Source organism: Crocodylus porosus, unplaced genomic scaffold (genome assembly GCF_001723895.1).
Source record: "Crocodylus porosus isolate Cpor-Errol unplaced genomic scaffold, CroPor_comp1, whole genome shotgun sequence".
In the NCBI taxonomy this organism is placed as follows: domain Eukaryota; kingdom Metazoa; phylum Chordata; order Crocodylia; family Crocodylidae; genus Crocodylus; species Crocodylus porosus.
The window spans coordinates 15,912,993-15,919,495 of NW_017728911.1; positions in this window are offsets into that span (position 1 = coordinate 15,912,993).

Genomic DNA, 6,503 nt, shown 5'->3' on the forward strand with positions numbered 1-6,503 from the left:
CCTACCAGGAGCAATGAGTACAGGTTTGGTTTGGTTTTTTTTTTCTTAGCGGGCCGGAGCTGGCCCAGGAGGGGCACCTCTGGGGGGGGCCAGGGGAGTGAGTGGGGTGCTGTGGGGCTCATGCAGAGCCCCCCATGCAGCGTGGGGCAGTGAGGATCACCTCCCTGCCCAGCAGCACCCACTGCCTCGGGGCATTTTTTAAAGAAGTGCCAGGAGCCGGGGCAGGTGGGGCAGCCATTGCTCGGCGGGGAGAGTGGGCAGGGGATGGGTCTGGCCTGGTTAATTTGGAGAGTCATCAGCAGCTGAATCTCCAAATCAGATTCAGCCATATCAAATTGGGACAGTGATTCAAATCATCGAATCAAATCACTGCCCCTGAAATTGGCCAAATCTGAATCTGAAGCGAATACTAGCCACTTCGTGTAGGCCTAATACCTACTGTTTAATCTTGTTTGTGTCTGCTTGTAGCCTTCAATTTCACCTACAGAGTGCACCAGCCTTCCAATTCTAGCTGTACCCCTCTTAAGAAGTAACATCATCAAGGCCTATTATATTCTCCCTTTAATGTAACATAAAGGGAAACTGTAACTTTATCATTTTGAGGTCTCTTGAACAAGAGTAGTCACCAGGGTTTTATCAGGAACAGAACTCTTTAAATCAATAAACTTTGCATTTGGCTGAGATAACAGTTCAGAGAAAATAATTAATCACAACCTCATTACTCTGGAGAGATTTTTCACTTTTTTAAAGCTCTCACTTACAGCTGAAAAGCTCAAAGCACTTCACAGATTCTAAAAGCAAGGCCATGGTTGATAGAGTAATGATTCACATAAAGCAATTATTTCTACAAGAAAGTTACGCAAAATGCTGTTTGTGACACTACATCCTTGGGTGCCCTTTCCTCCTAAACAGTTATTATGACTAGTAACTCAATCTTGCATTTTTGTGTGCTTCAATTTTGATTCTTGAATACCCTCAAAATGTAAGATTCAGCATTGATTTAACTCTTAGACCTCATAAAATTTTATTTTATGTTTTAAAGGTATGGGCATGGGTTTATAAATCTTTTCATTCATGCAGTTGTACTGAACTCACAAGCAGGTTAATTGTTTAGTCACTGGAAGGATTTTTTTAAGGGTTGCAAGACTGGGTCTCTCTTTTGTAGCAAGAATCTTCAGGCTTTGCTATAGCTTCACATCGTGGCTCTAGACACAGAACTGAGCATTATTTCCTTTGTCCATGGTAACACTGATATACATAACTCTATATTAAAAAGTTACTTCAAGGTAACAGTATTTTATTAATCTGATGAAAGTGTGAGGATATAGATTTCATAGATTTCATAGACATTAGGGCTGGAAGGGGCCTTGCAAGATCTTCGGGTCCAGCCCCTGCCCAAAGGGTAACGATATTAGAATAGTGGAATCATCAGGGAAAGGTAACAAAGTGGAGTAAGGGCATGCAGTATAGATTCAACAAGGAAAGTTGAAATAATGATCCAGTAATGGTAAGCTCAAGTCTAAACAGATTATGAAAGAAAAGCAAACAAACACTAATAAACTCATCAAATTGGTGTGCAATTGACAGAGCAAAGTTCCTAGATAGAAAAGGTGGGTTATGAATGTCAGAACACTCAGAAGAAAAAAAGATATTTAATGCTTACCAATGCAGCAGGTGGTATTAAAGAGCGAGTGCTGGAGGAATGGAAAACACTTCTGTTAGACTATATAAGATTGCTTAAGGCACTTGCTCAAAGAAGTGTGGGGAGCAAAAAAATGGTGAAGTCAGACCTGTCTGCCAAGAGCAGGTGAAGAAAGCTGAGGAAGAGTCTGGGAAGCCAGAGTATATTCAGTATGAGTCCCTCAAACAAATACTTTTATAATATTATAGAAGCAGTTGAAAAGCTGTGACAGAGATCAGCCAGCAAAGGAGACAGGAGAAGGCAGGACCAATACTCACCTAGCTAAAAGAGCTTTTTAAAAATTAAACCAAAGTGAGCCTTTCTTATCAAAGTATATACTCTTTTTCAATTTTCTTCCAAAACTCCTTTGGAAAACAGAAAATCGGAGAGAACTGTTCTTTTTCAACAGCTGGCCTAGAAGGGAGGAGTTCTGTCATTCTATTTTATTTAACGAGATATGATTTATATTTATATAAGCTGTCTTGATTATACTCCTTTGCACAATATACCTGGTATGCAGAGAGCTGAGGAGCATTCCACCAGCCTGCTGTAAATTCTTGGTTGGCCCACAAGCAGCATAGGGAAGCTGCTGGAACCAGAGTGTAGGGGAAGGGTTGGTAGGGAAAGTAGAAGGGATTATGTAACAAAAATCCCTAGAGGACTATTCTATTAGTGCAAATTTGTACAGCCTTCTAACCACTCTAACTTGTTCTGGATGAGGGTTTACTGACAACAAATACCAATCATAAAAACCCTAGAAGACATTATACTTATGATTCAACTGACATGATAATCATGCCATAAATAGTAACCCTACCATGCTTTCAGACAATGAATAGTGTGACAGAACAAGAAGCCACATATAATGGAATACAAATGTGGAATATTTTTGTGGCTGGTTTCCATTGTGCCTTAAATTGAATGTGTGACAGGGTAAAGTCACACCATGTAACTCAATGCACCACAACACCCCTGATCCCAGTCGTCCACACCCTGTGTCCATGATGCTGGCAGCTGGGGATGGGGATGGGGATGGGGGAACTTTAGGTACTATGGTACCTTAGATGCTAAAACACACATGCCAGCAAGTTGAAAGGGCTCTGTGGGAGCATGGCATCAGGGACTGGGTCCCAATACCACTCTTCCTGCAGTGCCCTTTAAACATCCTGGTTGGTGAGGAGCCTAGTATTGGACACCAAGTTCCTAATACAGGTGTCCCTACATGCCTCACAGTTGGGATCTGGTTAATATCATCCCAGATCCAAAAAACTGCATATCCTGCCATGCATGTGGGGGGGCACAGCTAGACGTCCAAATTTTGGGATTTGAGATAAAATTCATTTGAACCTTATCACACAGTTCAGTTAACATCTGTCAAGGGTTTAGAGTCATAGAGGTAACACCTTTGCCAACCTGACCACACATCTGCTTTCAAAACAACAATTACATTTTTACAGAGAGGAAAATCCAACTATATGATATGTAATATTTGGCTTATTCAGTAACTCCACCCACATAAATGTCTCCCGGATATTGAGTTACACAATAAATTCAACCAATGAAAAAATTACTTAGAAACATTACAGCATCAGAACAGACCCTGAGGGTACAACACTGTTTCCTAACAATTTCAGAAAGATTGCTTACCTTTTTTTGTGGAGTGTCAGATGCACCGCAGCCAAAAATATTCCTAATGATGTATTTGTCAGACAGACCAGAGAGCCAGGGTGGCATGTGACCACATACATTGTTGCCAAGATGATGGATTTAATGTGTCGTGCACCCAGCCAGGGCACTTAAAAAAATAAATGAGACAAATAAAGCCAACAAAATAATGAAGTGTTTTGAAGTTGCTATGATATTGTAAGGTGCAAGAACTTAAACCTGACTTGTGTTATACCCCTTATTTGGGAAAACAGATGAATTTTAAAATGAGCAATAAGTACCGAGGGTATAAATATTATATTTCTAAGGTAGGCTTTATATGTTTGGGTCATTGTACCTTAACAATGATGCAAGAAATGCACTGTGAACAAAGATGCACCTTTCTTTAAAAAAACAAACAAAACAAAACACTGATTTACTCTTGTCTGTTGCTTCACGTTCTATACTCATCCTTTCCACTTATCTCTTAGGTACATCTTATCATCATGTATGCATTACCAGCTCTGAGGAATTTAAAATGATTTGTTCAGTTTGAAGCCCAATCAAGATTGCAAACTTCCTTTAGAACCTCTCCCTCCCATAAGCTGGCTGGAAATTGTTTTTCATTGTTCATAAATCCAAAGCTTGTTTACACTGGAATACAGGAAAAGCTAAAGGAGAATGCTAGTGTGTAAGCCATGGTGGCTTTTTTTGGCTTTTGCTGTGAAGTGATAAATGATTCTTGGTCCCCTGTGGGTTAGAGGGCACCAAACTTCAAATAACTACAACATCCGATAACAAAGTTTTTCTCCATCATTTGCAATCAAAACACCAAGAACACAGCCCTCTGGACCCCTCATCCTTCATGTTCAATTGTAAATCCTGATTAAATAGCTTGCAGGTGTCAGGATTAGAGTATATTCATTGGGAGCCTAAACATAGCACCAGCTGGGTTCCTCATTTGCCAGTTGTAGTTGCTTCTTTGTTTTGAAACTGTTGACAGTACAACTAAAAATATTCCTTTGGGTAGAGACGGAGTTAAATAACAAGCAGGATGAGTAAGAGAACAGCTGTAGATATTTTTCTGTGTTTAACATACCTGCCTTGTTGATTTATAGTAAGTTCTCCATATAATGTACATTCTGTGTAATCTAAAACATTTAACCTTTGGAGCTGAGGCTGTGATAAAGCTATCAGAAACAGGAAAGGGTCTTGACAGGCCTTGTATTACCAACTTTTTTCTCAAAGGAAAAGTGAAACATAGTTTTACCTCACTTTCAGTATACAAATAAGCAATATCATGCCCTTTCCATTGCTACCAGCTAAACAATATGCCAGACATATACATAACAGCAGGAAGGAGAAGAAAAGACAGAATTAGGGCCATTCCTCAAAATCTTACTTCAGTAAGCACTCGTATTGGTTTTGTGCAACTGCTTATGTGAATGAGGATTTTGGCTGTTCTTTTAAAAGCATAATAATGCTACTTTTTGTTCAAGGAATACAATGAGTATCTTGACTTTGTGCGTACAAGCCAAGTATGAACTTGCCAATACTCACAGCTATTAACTATTGGCTGAACTTTAAAATAAACTATTGGACTGATGTTTTGGACTGGAAACAATGTGCCACCATGGTACTAGAGCATTTGTACTGCTGGCACTACTGTCTTGAGATGTATTACCAAGGCCCCGACTACCTCTGGTCATTAAAAACCATGTGTAACTTTCTCCTGTTTTGTTAAAACTGTTGTTCTCTCCAGATTCCAGTTTGGAATTACATTCTAGCTACTTAATTCCCTGTGGTTTTCAAATAATTATTCATTTTTACTTCCTGTCCTAAACCCTTGTGTAAAACAGTTACTGTATTGTAATCCCAAAGGCCACTTCATTTTAGTGGTCAGTGAAGCGAATCATACAGAATATATTTAATGGGAAAAGTATTTATATAAAAGACATTACAATTTTTGCTGTAAAACTGAAAAAGTAATGGAGGGGAAAATGGAAAATACAAGGTCTTTATATTGCATTGCACTTAAGCAAAGCAGTATTTTGTGAGATTCAGATAATCAGTCCCAGATAAGTTTAAAAGGGCCACTGGACACTTTATATGTCGATTTTTTGAGTGAAAAGGAAATTATGAAGGAGATATGGGCCAAATGGTGCCCAAGTATTTGCCCAGGAGCACTCACTTAGCGCCTGTCTAATTAAACTTATTTTTCCCCAACATCAGTTCTCTTGAGGAATTCAAAGTACATTTTAAGGATTAGTTTTAATAGAAAGCTTTTAACAAGCTAAACTTCTGTTGTTGCCATAACAGTTGTAAAGAAAATTCCTCCTGGTAAAAATATCAGAACAGTAAAAAACTATGGTGATTTGGAGGGTTAATGCCAAGTTCTAAAAGACCTCAAAATAGATTTTATCCAGTTCACATGTCAGACAGTCACAGCACGGAATCAATTTACAGTGGAAGCCAAAGATCACAAATTTTAGGGGAGGCTGGGGACTGATTTCCCCAATTGGTGCAGTGGGGTGCACAGATGAAAGAGCAAACTGTTATTTTTTTACTTTAATGACAACACTGTATTCTGAAATTATGCACAGCAGGCAGGAAGAACCTGCATAGATTTCAAAAGATATTGCAGGTTGGTGTGCTGAAACATATTTTAAGGTCCTGGCTAATGTGCTAGCCTTTCACCTCAGGATGCCTGGGTTCAAATTTAACTAAGGTAGCAAACGAAAGTTAATTTGGAAATACCATCCTTTTAACCCTTATTGGCAGTTCTTCACAATACAGTATTACACTCCAGTTCAGCAAAATTAAGACCAAATACTGCTGTAATTTATATCACTACAAACTTTGAGTAATCCTGATGAAGGCAGTGATATTACTCTGAATTTATACTTGTTTTAAAAGTAAGCCCCAGCTTATAAGGCCCAATTCTGCCCAAAAAGTTATGCTGATACAGAAGTAATCAACTGGGGGTGTGAAAGATACAGCCCACAAGCCAGGACCAGCCTGCAGAGTCATATGATCCAGCCCCTAGTGATGCCCTTGGGTCCAGAATTGACCAAAGCAATGCACACTGGACCAACCTCATGCCACAGGGGCCCAGATGCCTGCTCTGGCAGGCCCAGGACCCACACTGCATGCAGCTGCCACCCTCTGGCCAGTCTGG